Source organism: Podarcis melisellensis (assembly GCF_964234715.1).
Source record: "Podarcis melisellensis genome assembly, chromosome: 6".
NCBI classification, from domain to species: Eukaryota; Metazoa; Chordata; class Lepidosauria; order Squamata; family Lacertidae; genus Podarcis; species Podarcis melisellensis.
The window spans coordinates 81938063-81958196 of NC_138538.1; positions in this window are offsets into that span (position 1 = coordinate 81938063).

Here is a 20134-nt window from a genome sequence, read left to right on the forward strand (position 1 = left end):
CGAACGGCTTAGTTGTCAAACAAATCAACTCCTGAACACCGCAAACCTGGAAGTGAGCTGTTTTGCAAATGTTTTTCGGAAGCCGAATGTCTGACGAAGCTTATGAATTAGTGAAGGAAGCGCCTGCAGCCAATCAGAAGCCGTGCCTTGGTTTTCGAACGGTTTCAGGAGTCGAACGGACTCCCAGAACGGATTAAATTTGAGAACCAAGGTACCACCTTATTGGGCACACTCACTGTACACCTTTACTTGGAAGGGAATGCCATTTGCCTATTAGCAACACTTTATGGAGGGCTGAAGGACCCTGTGTGCAGGGATGAAGTTAGGGTGGTGATAGTGATGAGCCAAAATTTGGAGAAGGAGGCATCCTTCTCCTCAACCGTTGGAGCTAAACCATTTTAGTCAGAGGTTAGCAAAGCTGAGCCAGCATTTCATCACAACTTGCTGCTGTTAAAGCAGGATAGTGCCAAAAATATGTTACATATACTTTTTATAGTTTGAAATTTCAACAGGATAAATGTGTCTTTGAAATCTTAGCCTAATGTGAAATTTAAATACCAGCTGCTGCAGTAGAATACGAAAATAGAATATATATATATATATATATATATATATATATATATATATATATATATATATTTGCTTTCGTAGATTTTCACGGGTACAGGAATGCAGGTTTTGGTGTCCTCGGGTGTCTTCCCGTGTAAAAGTTGGGGTGTCTAGGCGACGTTTCGACGAGGTCTCACTCGTCATCTTCAGGCTGGTGCTTTCGGCTTCTTGTTACTGGAACAGAGCAGGATCTCAGTGTTTGAGTTCCTATAAATACTGTTGAGGGGGTGTGGTGTATAGCCTCCAATGTTCTGGGCAGAGAGGAAGTTCCCAGGCTAGTGTGCCTTTTCTTCTTTTGTTCCTTAATTACTTGAGGGATATCTTGAGTGATTTCTTGAGTGATATCCTGAGTACCACTTAGGTGGGTCATTAGGTGTGGATTAGTTGCTAAAGTCTTTGTGTCTTGACCTCTTGAACTTTGTGAAGAGTTTTTTCTGAGAAGATGGCTGTACTGCACTTAGTTGTGCTCTGGCTTGGCTTCGTGTATAGGGGCGAGCTGTGGTTTTGTGGCCTGTGTCAGCCAGATCTGTGTAGGGGTTGCAGGGGGGTGCAGCATCCGGAGGTGCCACCATGGTTTGGCTGCTGGATGGTGTCTGTAATTTATCTGTGGAGAGGGTCTGGGTTTGGGTCTGGTGTGGTTGATTGGTGATGGCGTTCTGTGTGCCTCTGGATCTGGTGTCAGTTTTTGTGGGGAGGGCTAATTTCCAGATGTCTGGCAAGCGGGATGTGTCGTCACGCTTGTTCATGTTGTGAGGGTGTTTCTCTATCTCGATGGCTTCCATGATTATTCTCTTGTGGTGATGTTCCATGTTAAAGAGCAATTTGGAATCTGCAAAATTAATTTCGTGTCCTGTTTCTTTCATGTGTTGGAAAAGAGAGGAAGTTTTTTCTTCTTTTTTGACGGCATTCTTGTGTTCTGCGATACGTGCATTTATTCGTCTGTTTGTTTGTCCAATGTACGTGGCTGGGCAGACCTGACCAACCACTGCCTAACCAACACGTACTTCATCCACAATGGACAAAGATACAAACAGATAGAAGGAGCACCTATGGGATCACCCCTCTCACCGGTCATCGCAAACCTGTACATGGAACACTTTGAAACCAATGCTTTAGACAAGTCAGAACACAAACCCAAACTTTGGCTCAGATATGTTGACGACACCTTTGTAATTTGGCCACACGGGAAGGAAAAACTGGATAGCTTCCTCACACATCTCAACAGCCTACACCCCAAAATACAATTCACTATGGAAATAGAAGCCAACAACCAACTTCCCTTCCTTGACGTCCTAATCTACAAAAAACCTGATGGCTCCCTAGGACACACTATCTACCGGAAAAAAACACACACCAACCGCTACTTACATGCACAATCACACCACCACCCTGCACAAATAAACTCCGTAGCCAAGACTCTCATCTCCAGAACCAAACGCCTGGCTGACAAAGACCACTTGACAACTGAGTTACAGAATCTCTCAAATGTGTTAATTGCCAATGGATACCAGCAAAACAGGGTTACGAAGCTAATCCAAAAAGAAACACCCCCCAAAAACCAAGACACAGAAGAAAACAATGGCATGGCCCTCCTTCCTTATATCAAGGGCACTACAGATAAAATTAGCAAAATCCTCCATAAACACAATATCAAAACAGCCTTTTGCACCAACCAAAAAATAGCCAATATCCTCAGAAACCCCAAGGATAAAATCCAGTTGGAAAACCAAGGGGTCTATGAAATACCCTGCAAAGTCTGCCCAGCCACGTACATTGGACAAACAAACAGACGAATAAATGCACGTATCGCAGAACACAAGAATGCCGTCAAAAAAGAAGAAAAAACTTCCTCTCTTTTCCAACACATGAAAGAAACAGGACACGAAATTAATTTTGCAGATTCCAAATTGCTCTTTAACAAGGAACATCACCACAAGAGAATAATCATGGAAGCCATCGAGATAGAGAAACACCCTCACAACATGAACAAGCGTGACGACACATCCCGCTTGCCAGACATCTGGAAATTAGCCCTCCCCACAAAAACTGACACCAGATCCAGAGGCACACAGAACGCCATCACCAATCAACCACACCAGACCCAAACCCAGACCCTCTCCACAGATAAATTACAGACACCATCCAGCAGCCAAACCATGGTGGCACCTCCGGATGCTGCACCCCCCTGCAACCCCTACACAGATCTGGCTGACACAGGCCACAAAACCACAGCTCGCCCCTATACACGAAGCCAAGCCAGAGCACAACTAAGTGCAGTACAGCCATCTTCTCAGAAAAACTCTTCACAAAGTTCAAGAGGTCAAGACACAAAGACTTTAGCAACTAATCCACACCTAATGACCCACCTAAGTGGTACTCAGGATATCACTCAAGAAATCACTCAAGATATCCCTCAAGTAATTAAGGAACAAAAGAAGAAAAGGCACACTAGCCTGGGAACTTCCTCTCTGCCCAGAACATTGGAGGCTATACACCACACCCCCTCAACAGTATTTATAGGAACTCAAACACTGAGATCCTGCTCTGTTCCAGTAACAAGAAGCCGAAAGCACCAGCCTGAAGATGACGAGTGAGACCTCGTCGAAACGTCGCCTAGACACCCCAACTTTTACACGGGAAGACACCCGAGGACACCAAAACCTGCATATATATATATATATATATATATATATATATATATATATATATATCACTTCTAAATGAAACAATTGTTTCGCAAGTGACAGCGTCAAGTTCCAATGGCATGAGAAACTGATTGCTTTGGTAGGCGCATTATGTGGCTCAGAGGAGCAACAAAGAAGAAGACAGGACACCAGGCGTTTGGATGAAAAACAAGTCAAATATTTATTGACTGCAGCAGGCAGGGTAAGGGCTGGCATGGCTCTAGCAAAGGCTGGCATGCTGGTGGAATAGAATCAGCTGAGGTTGTTGTTGTTGTTTAGTCATTTAGTCGTGTCCGACTATTCGTGACTCCATGGACCAGAGCACACCAGGCACTCCTGTCTTCCACTGCCTCCCTCAGTTTCGTCAAACTCATGCTGGTAGCTTCGAGAACACTGTCCAACCATCTCGTCCTCTGTCGCCCCCTTCTCCTTGTGCCCTCCATCTTTCCCAACATCAGGGTCTTTTCCAGGGAGTCTTCTCTTCTCATGAGGTGGCCAAAGTATTGGAGCCTCAGCTTCATGATCTGTCCTTCCAGTGAGCACTCAGGGCTGATTTCCTTCAGAATGGAGAGGTTTGATCTTCTTGCAGTCCATGGGGCTCTCAAGAGTCTCCTCCAATACTCTGGTTTTTCTTCAGATCGTATAAATCTTTCGCCTTTTCAAGAGTCTCCTCCAACACCATAATTCAAAAGCATCAATTCTTTGGCAGTCAGTCTTCTTTATGGTCCAGCTCTCACTTCCATACATCACTACTGGGAAAACCATACCTTTAACTATACGAACCTTTGTCGGCAAGCTGATGTCTCTGCTTTTTAAGATGCTGCCTAGGTTTGTCATTGATTTCTCCCAAGAAGCAGGCGTCTTTTAATTTCGTGACTGCTGTCACCATTTGCAGTGATCATGGAGCCCAAGAAAGTAAAATCTCTCACTGCCTCCATTTCTTCCAGCTGAGGTTGGACCATGCCAAACCTGTTCCTTGGGAGTCACCCAGTATTGAACATTGTCATGGTACAAGCCAAACCAGCTAAGTCTTCTTGAGTGACCGGGATGAGGATACCAACCAGGCAGAGACCCCAACTGCAGCTTGGGGGTGCCAGGGTCATTCCCCACTTCTTATGGCCACCATTTTACAATGTTGATCATGCCCAATGCCAGTTTCACCCTTATACAAAAGGTTATTCCACCAACAAAACGAAGCTGTAATTTTCACTGTGAGAAAGGCTTAAAAACAACAGCAGCGAAGTGCCAATCAGGCTGGAAGACAAAAAAATATATTTCCGGCTTAGTCAACGAGTGACCAGAAAATCCCAGCGAAGGTTCTAACCCGAGGGTGAGTGGGAAGTTCACAGTGTGAAAAGTCTCCTCTCTCCTCCTCTTGTGAGAGTTTATTCCCATGGTTCCCCTGTGCTCTTTTGATGGACTTCAAAATAAAAAGAAGAAGAAAGGGAAACCTATTTAATGATTACTTTCCGAAAAGATACGTACTTGAACCCGAACACAATCTCTTCTCTGAATTTTGCAATGCAATGTGTGCAAGGCACGGAAGGTCAGCACCCATACCAAGGCCTTAATATATATAAATAAGAAACTTAGGGCTGAGTGGTAATGGCTATACAGCCTAAACAGGGTTAGTGAGAAAAGAGAAAGGTACCTTTAGTTGAGGGGACTCAAAGGAGGCGACAAAAGCCCCCAACACCCCAGGTTCAGTGGTCATAGAAGATTGTGTGTCTGTTGCTGGGGTGAAGGGGGGCAGGAAGGGAAGAAAATCAGAGGGCAGGGAGCATAGAATGGAATATCTTAGAAATGGCTGACTGGCACCCTGAACAGGTGCATGCACATTGCAAGTGTTTTGTGTTAGGCCCCGAGTATAACCAAGTTTCACAGACACAGGTGGCACTGTGGGTTAAACCACAGAGCCAAGGGCTTGCCGATGAGAAGGTCGGCGGTTCGAATCCCGCAATGGGGTGAGCTCCCGTTGCTCAGTCCCTGCTCCTGCCAACCTAGCAGTTCGAAAGCACGTCAAAGTGCAAGTAGATAAATAGGTACCGCTCCAGCAGGAAGGTAAACGGCATTTCCATGCGCTGCTCTGGTTCGCCACAAGCAGCTTAGTCATGCTGGCCACATGACCCGGAAGCTGTACGCCGGCTCCCTCAGGCAATAAAGTGAGATGAGCGCTGCAACCCTAGAGTCGGCCACGACTGGACCTAATGGTCAGGGGTCCCTTTACCTTAACCTTATAATCAAAATATTGGAGTACTTTGGAAGTCAAGGTAAAGGGAAATGTTCTAGTTAACGCCACAGGAAGCAAGTTAGAATAGGAAAAGGTCACTGAAGGTTTATAAACAGAGGTTGGGTGGCCATCTATCAGGGATTCTTTCACTGCAATTCCTACATTGCATGGGGTTGTACTAGACTTTTGGAGACCCTTCCAACTTGCTGATTCTATAAAGCCATTACATGAAGTTAGAAATCAATTTTCAGACGTGTCTTACAATTTTTTAATGCAATTCACTTTTTCGCTTTTGCTATAATCATGCACGGTAACTAAATTGTCTCTTTTAAGGTGGCGGGGGGCCAAGTCTGTGTGATCTCTGCTAACTTGAAAATATCTGGCGAAGCTACGCTAACCAAAATGCTAGAAAGGGAATGGGGAAAAAAAACCCTTTTATACAGCATGTCTTTCTAATTGTGTTAAGCTCAGCAGGTGTCTCAAGAGTTGGATCTTTGCTTTAGTAAAATCAGGGAAGAAACAGCAAGGAAGTGATCTGGGGGCAGTGAAGACTCTGTGGTCTTAAGAGATAATGGGGAGTTGAAATAGTTGATAAATCCCAATAATTCATGTGACAAACACAACTGGGATGTAAAACCCTTGCCAGTAGTATTATTAGCATGAGATCTAGTAACTTGAAATCTCAGCTTGTCTGGAATTCCACTCATCAGTTTGAACTGGGTGTGCACAAGGTATTTTGCTATAGAGAGCATCAAATATATTCCAAACAGGTGTGGTGGTTTTCAGGAAAAACAAAAGCAAAATTAAAGGTCCAGTTCACCCCAGGCAGGGATGTGGGTGGCGCTGTGGGTTAAACCACAGAGCCTAGGACTTGCGGATCAGAAGGTCGGTGGTTCGAATCCCCGCGACGGGGTGAGCTCCCATTGCTCAGTCCCTGTTCCTGCCAATCTAGCAGTTCAAAAGCACATCAAAGTGCAAGTAGTTAAATAGGTACCGCACCGGCGGGAAGGTAAATGGCATTTCCATGTGCTGCTCTGGTTCACCAGAAGTAGCTTAGTCATGTTGGCCACATGACCCGGAAGCCTCATGTCGGCTCCCTCGGCCAATAAAGCGAGATGAGCACCGCAACCCCAGAGTCAGTCACAACTGGACCTAATGGTCAGGGGTCCCTTTACCTTTATCATCCCTAGGCAGGATGTATTGATTCAGGAACATACACACAGAGGTTCTTTAGTGAACACTGAAATGTGTCTATTGCCAAACGGCTTTCAAAAGTCGTGGTTCCCCATGTCTTTGTTGAATATACGTCGCCTATCATTGCCAAAAGCAAATGCAAAATAAGATTATTACAAAAGGGTTTAGAGCACTGGCTCTAGTTATTTCAATAAATGGAGGCAAGTCAATTTCTTCCTAGAATTCAGATATCAAGAATTAATAGTTTCATATCAAAGAAAAAGAGTCTTGTTTCTTCACAATGAGGTTTCTAATGAAATGCAAATTTTGGTCTGGGCTTTAAAGATTTGTTCTTCCTTATCCAATTCAAGTTTATTAATATTGAGATTGTAGGTCTCGTGGTTTATTTGGCCTATATACTGTAAAACTGGTCAAGTAATAAGAAATGACATTTAAATTTTCAAAGTATAGTATGAAGATACAAGATTCACTCCTAGTACAGAAAAAAAATTTAAGCAGATCTGATTCAGAGCACTGCCAAGATGGGAGAACAAATGAAATCCATTCTGTAGCCTATGGAGAACTGTCATGTTAAAATGAACAAGGAAGCAAGCAAGCAAAAAACAAACAAACAGGTAGTTGTGAGATAATCAAATAATAATAATAATAATAATAATAATAATAATAATAATAATAATAATAATAATAATTTATTATTTATACCCCGCCCATCTGGCTGAGCCTCCCCAGCCACTCTGGGCGGCTTCCATAAAAACCAAAAATACAGTAAAATCACACATTAAAAACTTCCCTGAACAGGGCTGCCTTAAGATGTCTTCTGAATGTCAGGTAGTTGTTTATTGCTTTGACATCTGCTGGAAGGGCGTTCCACAGGGTGGGCGCCACTACTGAGAAGGCCCTCTGCCTGGTTCCCTGTAGCTTTGCTTCTCGCAATGAGGGAACCGCCAGAAGGCCCTCGGCGCTGGACCTCAGCGGCCGGGCAGAATGATGGGGGTGGAGACGCTCCTTCAGGTATACTGGACCGAGGCCGTTTAGGGCTTTAAAGGTCAGCACCAACACTTTGAATTGTGCTCGGAAACATACTGGGAGCCAATGTAGGTCTTTCAAGACCGGTGTTATATGGTCTCGGCGGCCGCTCCCAGTCACCAGTCTAGCTGCCGCATTCTGGATTAGTTGTAGTTTCCGAGTCACCTTCAAAGGTAGCCCCACGTAGAGTGCATTGCAGTAGTCCAAGCGGGAGATAACCAGAGCATGCACCACTCTGGCGAGACAGTCCGCAGGCAGATGGAGCTGGTAAACAGCTGCCCTGGACACAGATTTAACCTGTGCCTCCATGGACAGCTGTGAGTCCAAAATGACTCCCAGGCTGCGCACCTGGTCCTTCAGGGGCACAGTTACCCCATTCAGGACCAGGGAATCCTCCACACCTGCCCGCCTCCTGTCCCCCAGAAACAGTACTTCTGTCTTGTCAGGATTCAACCTCAATCTGTTAGCCACCATCCATCCTCCAACCGCCTCCAGACACTCACACAGGACCTTCACTGCCCTCACTGGTTCTGATTTAAAAGAGAGGTAGAGCTGGGTATCATCTGCATACTGATGAACACCCAGCCCAAACCTCCTGATGATCTCTCCCAGTGGCTGCATGTAGATGTTGAAGAGCATGGGGGAGAGGACAGAACCCTGAGGCACCCCACAAGTGAGAGCCCAGGGGTCTGAACACTCATCCCCCACCACCACTTTCTGAACACGGCCCAGGAGGAAGGAGCGGAACCACTGTAGGACAGTGCCCCCAGCTCTCAGCCCCTCAAGACGGTCCAGAAGGATGTTATGGTCGATGGTATCAAACGCCGCTGAGAGATCCAGCAGAACTAGGAAACAGCTCTCACCTTTGTCCCTAGCCCGCCGGAGATCATCAACCAGTGCGACCAAGGCAGTTTCAGTCCCATGATGAGGCCTGAATCCCGACTGGAAGGGATCCAAATGGTCCGCTTCTTCCAGGCGTGCCTAGAGTTGTTCAGCAACCGCTCGCTCTATCACCTTGCCCAAGAATGGAAGATTTGAGACTGGGAGATAGTTGGCCATTGTGGCCGCATCTAAAGATGGTTTTAATGAGATATAACCATGCAAATATATGTAAGATATAGTCCAGTGACCTTCATGGAAATATATGTAATCTAAGTTGCTGGTATGCATTCTCAATATATTTTTGTTTCGTTTCTATACTGTATTTTAAATTATAAATAGTGCTGGACATGCTTTCATAAGGAAATGGCACGAGGACCTTACTTTACTGCCAGGTCAGCATGGGTGCTGCTGGGGGGTGGTATGCCCCCCCCCCCAAGATCTCATCCCCTAGTTCCCTCTCCCTGATTGCTGGACTCTGTCATTAACATATTTGTGATTTTTCTTTCAAGGATCTGAACATGTGAGACACACCTCACCCACCTAGGCATATACATTTTTTATGGTGCCACCACTGAATGTCAGGCCCTGAAGTCTGTAGGAAAGGCTTGTCTAACAGTTACATCAGTGAACATGACCCTCAGTTTGTATAACTCTCTATCTCTGTTTCTCTCACTTAAAACACGTCATATCATACTGGCATTTGGGGGAATGTCTGCGAGTAGGCCTGGTGATTTTGATGCTTCCGATTTTATCCGTGTTATGCTCAACATGTGAAAAGGATCTAGGAGTCTTGGTTGACCACAAACTTGACATGAGCCAATAGTGTGACGCGGCAGCTAAAAAAAGCCAATGCAATTCTGGGCTGCATCAATAGGAGTATAGCATCTAGATCAAGGGAAGTAATAGTGCCACTGTATTCTGCTCTGGTCAGACCTCACCTGGAGTACTGTGTCCAGTTCTGGGCACCACAGTTCAAGAAGGACACTGACAAACTGGAACGTGTCCAGAGGAGGGCAACCAAAATGGTCAAAGGCCTGGAAACGATGCCTTATGAGGAATGGCTAAGGGAGCTGGGCATGTTTAGCCTGGAGAAGAGGAGGTTAAGGGGTGATATGATAGCCATGTTCAAATATATAAAAGGATGTCACATAGAGGAGGGAGAAAGGTTGTTTTCTGCTGCTCCAGAGAAGTGGACAAGGAGCAATGGATCCAAACTACAAGAAAGAAGATTCCATCTAAACATTAGGAAGAACTAACTTCCTGACAGTAAGAGCTGTTCGACAGTGGAATTTGCTGCCAAGGAGTGTGGTGGAGTCTCCTTCTTTGGAGGTCTTTAAGCAGAGGCTTGACAACCATATGTCAGGAGTGCTCTGACGGTGTTTCCTGCTTGGCAGGGGGTTGGACTCGATGGCCCTTGTGGTCTCTTCCAACTCTATGATTCTATGATTCTATGAATTAAACTCTAAAGGAACTGCTCTACAATTTTATCTTGTGTTTTCACTGTCCTGGCTTCCTATGGGAGGAAGGGTGGTTTATAAACATAAATAAATAAATAAATAAATAAATAAATAAATAAATAAATAGGGTTATACTATAGGGCAGGCGTGCCAACACTAGGGGGCGGAGGTGTCACCAGCCCCCTCAATGTTCCTTAGCAGTGGTTTCAGCCCCATCCCACCCCAATATTTAGGGAGTGAGGGAGACTGAGCTGCTGAGCCGAGAGCAGCGTGGCATCAAACGCAGGCTCCTCGTGAGTGCAAGGGTTGAGGAGAAGTTGTGCATCACTGGGCAAGGCCTCCCACTGACGACCTGCACGCCACGCACCATGCGCGTTACATCACAGGCACATGACGCACTGCTGCCCAAGCTTTTTTAAAAATAATTTTAATTAATTTTCCAATAAAAAACATCCAATTAACATATCCAACCATAATCCAATTAAAATAGAAAACTAAAATAAAAAAGACCAAATTATCATCCAAATTATAATTATTGATTTTGGGGGGTTCTCCATAGTCTGGACCTCTGAAGCATATCTCCAAATCTCAGTCCTGACTCTCCTTGTTATTTCCATATTTTCCACATCTCGATTTTAATGCTTTAAAGTTCTCCATCTCTGGTTCTACGGTTCTCAATCATGTCAGACATCATATATATCAAATACAGCTTTATTTGTGTATATTTTTGACCCAAGGCGGCACCTCTGCTATAGGCATCTTCAGATCTCCTTCTCTAAGCATGAGAACACAGAGTTCCACACTTGTAAAGACCCCATAAAGGTAAAGTACCCCTGGATGGTTAAGTCCAGTCAAAGGCGACTGTGGGGTTGCAGCGCTCATCTCGCTTTCAGGCCGAGGGAGCCATCATCTGTCTGCAGACAGCTTTCCAGATCATGTGGCCAGCATGACTAAACCGCTTTTGGGGCAGGCAACGGGACACCGTGACAGAAACCAGAGCGCACGGAAACGCCGTTTACCTTCCCACCGCAGCGGTACCTATTTATCTACTTGCACTGGCATGCTTTCGAACTGCTAGGTTGGCAGGAGCTGGGACAGAGCGACGGGAGCTCACTCCATCATGGAGATTCAAACCTCCGACCTTCTGATCGGCAAGTCCAAGAGGCTCAGTGGTTTAGACCACAGCGCCACCCGTGTCCGCAACCCATAAGACCACTCCCTGCCAGTGCAGAAATCTCTGCCACCCTTCCCTTACCCACAGTGAAGTTCCAGCACTGGCAGTGGGGAAAAGGCAGCGTGCTGGAGCAGATCAGTGGAAGTTGACGGATGCAGGCTCCCAACACTCCCCTAAAATGGATGCATACACATACCAGCCCTGAAACAGGTGTATCTGTTTTCCCTCCCACTGGAAAACGGTATTAAAAAAAGAAAGGTTAAGGCTCTTTCTTTCACCCTGTCAGCGCAAGCCTGGCAGGGCCCTGCAAAAGGTGGATCATCCATCTTGGGTTCCGACTCCTGCTACCTTTTGGATTGTTCTGCCCATAAATTAATTAGCCAACTAAAGTGTTAATTGTGTAACTGGCGGTAGGTCAACTTTAATAGGTAGGGCTGTGAGTTACAGACATACCTATTTGTTACCAGAAGCTATTATGGCTGGAGAAAGTTACAGTAATAGGAAATGAAGCAGAAAATGTCTTTCCTTGTAACAGTGAGCAGGAATTGGGTCATAGCTCAGAGGTACGGAAGATGCCCTTGCATGCAAAATGTCTGTAGTTCACTCCCTGACATCTGGAGGAGGAGCCAAGAAAGGCAGACGCAGATGAACTGCAGTTTCCTACAGTATGTGCTTTAAGAACTACAAGTTATCATACGCTTCCTTCAACATCTCAAAAAGAGACTTGCATCCAGAGAGGTATTGATGATATTCAAATGAATGAAAATCTGGTTACTAATCAGCAAAAGACAGCAGATTCTTCCACTTGAAAAATAAGGTTTGCGATGAGAACCCTAGAATTTATTGGTCTGATTAAAACCACATTTTATATTTTATCAATGGATTGTGCTGTTTGTGCTTCTTTCCAATCCAATTTAAACTAATTCATAAACAGCCTTTTGCTTTCACATTGGTCTCTTTTATGAAAGAGGGGGGTGTCATTTGAATGCTTAATTGTGTTATTTATTGGAGCTTGGGATGTTTTGATTAGCTCACCATGGAATGGAACTGAGGACAATTTGAGCTTATAAAATATAATCATATTTTTATTTTTTAAAAAACATGTTGGAAAAGGCAATGACGGTAAATTAAATGCTTACTAAAACAGACTAGGTAGAAATGTATTAATTCAACAGAGCTAATATTCACACACACACACACACAGGTTCTTAGCATCATTCACCTTAATTATTTCAGATATTTCCATATAAAATGGGAACTTTCTAGACACACTGCACAGAACACAAGTGGTATGATTAAAATCTTACTGCCACACACATCGTTTTAGTTTACAAGGTCATGAGGCAATATCTATTTTGCATTGCTTTACAGTAGAGTTAAAGGACAGAATTCAAGATGAAGACAAGCTGTGTGTGTCCCAGTCTCCTCCCTAATTAAAGGCTGACAGCAGTTTCTACACCATTCTGTATGTCCTAGAAATGTCAGCATGTGCTTGGAAAAAGACTGATAAATGAGGCCTGTGGCTTTATTCCCTCCCCACAATAGTATGTTGAGAACCATCATGTACTACCAAAGCACTTAGGTTATAGGAAATAACCTATTTTTCACTTTGACTCCCAGGATGGGACCTGATATTCAACACTTGTCTCATCAACCAAGTTATATATACACTGCAGTGTAGAACGTTTCACAAGCGCGTCAAGGAAATTTCATTTGGAAGGTCTGTACTCTCAAATCATGCCTATAAGATGTGTCCCACCAAGGTAAGCACAGCCATTCAGCTACATGCAAGGCCAGTGCTCCATGTAATCCAACACTGGCCAAGGCACAGTCCGTTGGTAATCCTCAAAGATCTCTAGCCCAATAGTTGCCATTAATTTGATTTTGAATTGATTTTAGAATGAATTGATTTTAGAATGTTGTGTTACTTTTATTGTTGTTAGCCACTCTGATCCCAGCTTTGGCTGGGGAGGGAGGGATATAAATGAAATTTTATTATTATTTATTTTATTATTATTTATTAACACTGCTTAGTCTAATTAACAGAAGGCTTGTTCAAGCATTGCACTGGACACAGGTGCTGTTAAGTAGCATAACTGATTTAATTGACACAGAAATGGAAAACGTATGTGTACTCATGATAGCTCAGTTGGTTAGAGCCTGGTGCTGATAACGCCAAAGTTGCAGGTTTGATCCCCGTATGGGACAGTTGTGTATTTATGTATTGCAGGAAGTTGGACTAGGACTTGGACCAGCTCCCAAGAGACTGTGATCTACTCACAGAATTAAAAACTGGCAGTGGTCTACCCCAGGTCAAAGTTGTTGAGCTTTTGTTAGGGAGTAGGAAAGCCCCATTTTGGGGGAGTTCAAGGCTAAGCTGTTTATAGGGAGAAAGAGGAACAGCCACTCACCAACCTCAATGAGCAGCCTCAATGATGAGTATACTCTGTCTGCCGTTCTGCAGATCATGCAACAATGGAGGGCAGGGCAAATAGCCTTAAAATAGGCTGGGTCCTATTTTAACAATGAAAAGGAAAGGGACCCAATGATCCACCAAAAACTACCAAAACCTCCTGGGGATCTACCAGTAGATTGCGATCAACCTGTTGGACACCCCTGGATTAGATTATCCTCAGGGTACCTTCCAACTCTACAGTTCTATGATTCTAAATGGAAGGATTTTTCTGCAGTAGTTTTATTATTATTATTATTATTATTTTAAATATTTTTTATTAAGGATTTTCTTGTTTTACAGAAGTGTAGTGCCTCGTATTTTTTTTCCTTCTTCTTCCACGTAGCGTTTTTACAAATCTGTTTCATTTGTTGAGGCATTAGGGGGAGAAGAAAAAAAGAAAGAAAGAAAAAAGAAAGGGGGTGGAGGGAGGGGAGATGGATGGGTTGGGGTCGGGTGGCGATGTTTCTATTATGCTTAATGTATGTAGAGTTTGGTGTCAGCGTTGCTTGTGTTGTTCACTTGTGTTCCTTTGGTGGTGAGAGAGGTTGGGGTTGGCCCAGGGTGTGATTGTTTGCTTGTGATTGGCTGTGGTGATCTTTGTTTTCGTGTGTGAGTGAGGTGGGTGGGTGTTTTGGATCAGGTTAGCCATATTGATTTGTAGGGCTGTTTCCCATACTATTTGGAACCATTGGTCCATGCTTACTCCTGACAGGTCTCTCCAGTGTCTGGTTATGATGTTTCTGGCTGCTGAGAGCAGGTGGGTTATGAGTTCTTTGTGGTGTAAATGGGCATTGTTGTCTTGGAAGATGTTTAGTAGGGCCAATTCTGGGGTGATGTCTATTACTTGCTTAGTTATTTTACATATTTCTTGTATGGCTGTTGTCCAGAATAGTTGAATTTTGGGACACTCCCACCACATGTGGAGGTATGTGCCTGTGGAGGTGCACCCTCTCCAGCATTTTGGTGAGGTTCCTGGGTGTATTAGCGCTAGTTTCCTTGGTGTTAGGTACCACCTGTAGGTGAGTTTCAGTGTGAGTTCTTTTCTTTTCGTTGATATGGATTTAAAGGGGGGTTTAGACCACATTCTGGTCCATTGAGTGGGGTTAATCTCATAGCCTATGTCATTCTCCCATTGTTTTTTTATTGCATCTAGGGGATTTGCGGGATTTTGGAGTAGTATTTTGTATATTGCGGATACCGTCCCTTTACCGTTTCCCTTTGTTGTTAGGAGGAGGTTTTAGAAGGATGTCAGGGGCCTAGTTGCTGCTGATTTTACTGTTGGGTTGTTTAAGAGGGCATGTAGTTGGTGTTGTGTTAACCAGGTCATTTGGGTGTCTTCTAGTTTGTCTTGTATTTCTTGTGTTGACAAGGGTTTGTTATTTTTATAAAAGTCTATTAGGCGATATAAGCCTTATGCTCCTAAATGGGTTAATGACTCCCTGTTGATTGTTTTCTGTTACTCACTTCTGTACCCTTAGATCAGGTGACAAAGGTATTGAGTTGCAAATTCGCCATCTTGAAAGGGTGCTGGCTGTTAGTCTTTCTTTGAACATGACTGAGAGCAGAAGGATGTAAATGAAGATCTCGAGGCAAACAGCTCCAGGGAAATGGATAGTGTTAAAGAGAGAGAGACCTTTCGTAATAAGTCGGCTTAGGGTTATCTTTCATTTCTAAGATGTTGAGCCTGTGCTGGACAGCACAATACATTGTATGCATGTTTTGGATGTATCATTTACTGTATTTTGTTTTGCTTCTGAAGAGTTCTGCTAGTAAAAACTGAATGCTCTTTTTATGAGCCTGGACAATGATTTCCTCCAAAGGGAGTCGGTCCTTATGTTTCAGGTTGTTTCAAACTGTGCAATAGTAATATCTGCAACAGGTACTACCTGTGTAGAAGTGTTTGTGTGAATGAGTGTCCACTTATTGATTTGTCCAGCTGAATTATAAGTCTACCCAGGTACACAGATTGTACAGTGGTACCTCAGGTTACATACGCTTCAGGTTACATACGCCGCTAACCCAGAAATATTACCTCGGGTTAAGAACTTTGCTTCAGGTTGAGAACAGAAATCGTGCTCCAGTGGTGCGGCGGCAGCAGGAGGCCCCATTAGCTAAAGTGGTGCTTCAGGTTAAGAACAGTTTCACGTTAAGAACAGACCTCCAGAACGAATTAAATACTTAACCTGAGGTACCACTGTGCACTTGTTGAGTGCAATCTGTTAATACCCCTAGTTACAGCAGTGTTCTGCTACAGAGCCAGAACTTTGCTACATTCTAAACTGTTCATCCCATCAGATCTTGCCATAGATTGCCTCCCTGTAAGTCAAAGGGGACAATCATTCTAGCATGCCCCTTTTGTCTGCCTCCATGCCCACTCCTAACTGATTATTCTGCACTTCCTCTATAGGGGACTTCCTTGATGGCTACTCATGGGACCCCATACCTTCACAACAGCCTTTGCTTTTCGCAAAAGTAATGTGCAAAATGGTCTAAACAAACTCATTTAGTATTCATTTTGTCTATCTAATTTAGAGATGCTGCAGTGTTACGAGGCACTAATTTATCTCTAGGTTCATTGCTAGACTAAACTGTATGAGATTGCTCTTGCATATTTATGGGAAGGGATTTTTTATTTTTTTTACTGCCCCAACAATCTATTAAGCACAGCATAAATACTGGAAATAAATCAAGAGTAAATAGAGTCTGCTGTTGATTTACTAAGCTTATAACTTCTTCAAGTATCTCCTGATAAACAGGGCAAATGAGTTCAAAATTTCCTACAATCCATTAAATGCTATTTCAATATTTTTGGGCTGGACATGCCTATAAACCTTGCTTTAGGGAGGCCAGTGGGACAAGAAATCATACTTCTAATAATCCAATCCATGCCATGATTACTCAAAGGTAATCTCATTCCTTTCAGTGGAATTTACTTTCAAGAAGGTTTGCTTAGGATGTGATGTGAGTCTGTTTTACTAAAAATAAGTCTCACTGAGTTGAATAGAGCTTACTCAAATTAGCATTTAAAAACCTGCAGCAGCCTAATATAATCCCAAATCCAATACATAAAAGTTTATAAATTTTCTAAATCAAAAGGAAAAGAAGCTACTCTGTGAGTTTCACCTAGTCATTGGTTGACTTTCTATGATGGCAGGATATCTTTAAAATATCCCCACAGCGGAGGTGAATGGTGCTCAGTAAATTAAATGCTGACAACCCTATAAGAGAAGTGAAGGGTTAGTTTCCCTGGGATATAAACCTCATATAGGGACTAAGTACAAGACAAACAATTTGCTGTAGAGGGAAATGGCTGGGAATTTGAGCAGGAACATGAAGAGGTCTAAGAAGACAGAGGACCCAAAGAACAGAAACAAGAGGGCTGGAGGAAATGTGGGGCAGGTAAGAAGAAAGTGAACTGAGACTAGAAAGAAGGATGGATGAAAGAGGTATATGGGGACAGAGGGGCAGGACAGTGTGTGGCAACTAGATCCAAGAAATGAATTGTTGAGAGGAGAATTGAGACCAGATAGGTTGTGATTTGTTGGTTGGTAGGGGGTTGACAAGCAAGCCACAGAGATAGTGTAATATTTAGCAAGGATAAGGCAGAGCTGACAGATGATTTCCTATTTGCACTAACTTGCTGCTTGCTAACATGACTAGTAGGGTAGCTAGATGAAAGAGATGCCAGAGCTCCTGAGCTTTTAGTATTTATGTGAAAGAGGGAACTTTAACTGCTGGAATTCTTCCTTCTGTACAGATATTAAAGACTGAATTGCTGTCTCTCTGATACAGACTGATATATTTCGGCTATTCACATTTAACCATCTTTGCACATCGTTAGTTTGCTTAGGCTTCTGAACTCTTGATTGGCATCACCAATTCATAGAATCAATGATCAATCAGGTCTGGTACTAATGTGTGTACAGTCGTACCTTGGTTTTCGAACGGAATCCATTCTAGAAGTCCGTTTGATTTCCGAAAATGTTCGAAAACCAAGGCACAGCTTCTAATTGCAGGAGCTTCTTGCACTCAACCGGAAGCTACAGACACCACGTCAGATTTTTGGCTTCCCAAAAAAGTTCTCAAACCAGAACACTCACTTCCAAGTTTGCGGAATTCAGAAGCCAAAACGTTCGAGTCACAAGGCGTTCGAAAACCAAGGTATGACTCTATTAGATTGTATCAACAGTCACATGTGTGCAATTGTAAGGAAACTTCTTGTTTTGGAAACGCCTCTTAATTTCAGAAATTGTTAACTGGTGTATAGTGATGTGTTGGAAAATGTGAAAGATATGTTACCACAAGGAGAGAGACACACATCCATCAGGCTATCTCTCTGATGTTTTATGCAGAGCCTCTATAGTGACCTGAAACTGCTTAGCTAATAGAATCCTTTTTGGCTGTGTATTTTAAGGAATTGGATCTAGAATTGTGTATGATGTCACAAGAAAGTGCTTCAAGCAAGTCCACAGTGTGAGACAGTACAGATATAGGGGAGTGGGCTTCCCTAAAGGCCATCATAAGTCCTTGGACAGCTACCCAGGCATCATAGATGCATGAGGTTTGCATGGGAGTAATGAGCTATCTCCCTTGGCTACTAACCATTCCTTTGAAATGACACAGCCATAAGAGCGATAGTGGAATGTGGGTGGCTTCATTTTAAGATACTATAAATATTATAAAGCTCAGTAATGCCCCTGCTTAGTAGAAGATTTGGAGACCATCTGTGAGAGACTAGAGGAAAGAAAGGATGTGCTTTGCTCAGGAAGAAATTTCCCAGCAACTAAAGGAACATGAGAAATCTGCTTTATTTGTTTTGTGCTTTGTATTGTTGTTGTTGTTGTTTAGTCGTTTAGTCGTGTCCGACTCTTCATGACCCCATGGACCAGAGCACGCCAGGCACTCCTGTCTTCCACTGCCTCCCACAATTTGGTCAAACTCATGCTGGTAACTTCGAGAACACTATCCAACCATCTCGTCCTCTGTCATCCCCTTCTCCTTGTGCCCTCCATCTTTCCCAACATCAGGGTCTTTTCCAGGGAGTCTTCTCTTCTTATGAGGTGGCCAAAGTATTGGAGCCTCAGCTTCACGATCTGTCCTTCCAGTGAGCACTCAGGGCCGATTTCCTTAAGAATGGAGAGGTTTGATCTTCTTGCAGTCCATGGGACTCTCAAGAGTCTTCTCCAGCACCATAATTCAAAAGCATCAATTCTTTGGCGATCAGCCTTCTTTATGGTCCAGCTCTCACTTCCATACATCACTACTGGGAAAACCATAGCTTTTACTATAAGGACCTTTTATGGCAAGGTGATGTCTCTTAAAAAGTAGGGGGGGGGGAGTGCTTTGTATTATTAGCTAGCAAATAAGCCTACTAAAGTGCAACTTGGTGTTACATTCATCGTCTACCTGAATCCAAAAAGAACTCCTTGGCAAGGCGGTGGTCAGGACAATACCAAGGAGCATGAGTCCAAGCTTCACGAAGTGCATGAAACTTGGGGCACAGCATTTTGGACATCATTTTTAATGAAGCTTCCGACAGTTCCATTGTTTCAGTTCTGTGACCAAGCTCATAAAGAGTGGGGAGGGAAGTGGGTTGAGACATTTCTTCAAAGCTTTCGGTGGCCCAGATGTAATCTGTCCATGGTACTGAACTGAATGGGGAAATTTCAAAAACTAACTGATAATTATTGCTTCAATTGCCAGAAACATATCCTTTATATTGTACCTTTTCTAAAATGGCAGTTATGGCATTTTCTGTCTCTTCTACAGATTGAATTCATTTATTTGCAAAAAATGCCTATAACACCAACATTAAGGGGGGGGGTCATATTGGTTATGCAATGATCAGTTCAGGGAGGAGGGTGAGCTAGTGCTGGAATGAAGGGAGAAGGGGCCACATCTCTCACTAAGAATAATAAATTGTCTAGGTTGGATTGAAGGAATGGGTTTCCCAAACCGAAAACTGACTGTGCAGGCAGTTTGAAACAGGCACCAAAATCCCTATTTTCCTTAGCTAAAATCCATTAACTTGAGCTCTGAGTCAATGTATAAACAAAAACCCGGCTGAATAAACAGGTGCTCAGAGCCCTCTCCTTTATCAGTTCATGACGGCAAGGATGGCCTTGACTGTTCCAGTAGAACAGGGGTGACATGTCTAGGGCTTATCTTACATGCTGACACACAGACCTAGTCTGGGAACAGCGCCAGAGTGTGTTCTTGGAGATGGTGACCTCTTGCTCCAAGATAAGAGTAGAAACAGGAATGTCCTTTTATGGTTAAGAATACCGGAGCAGGAACATCTGTGATGTCAACCTCCATGCACAAGCTGACGTGCTTGGATTCCTGGGGGAGGGGGGAGAGGGTGCCTGGAGGATATATATACTGTATGAAATTTCTCATTTCTTTGGACTTGCTGTGGACTGA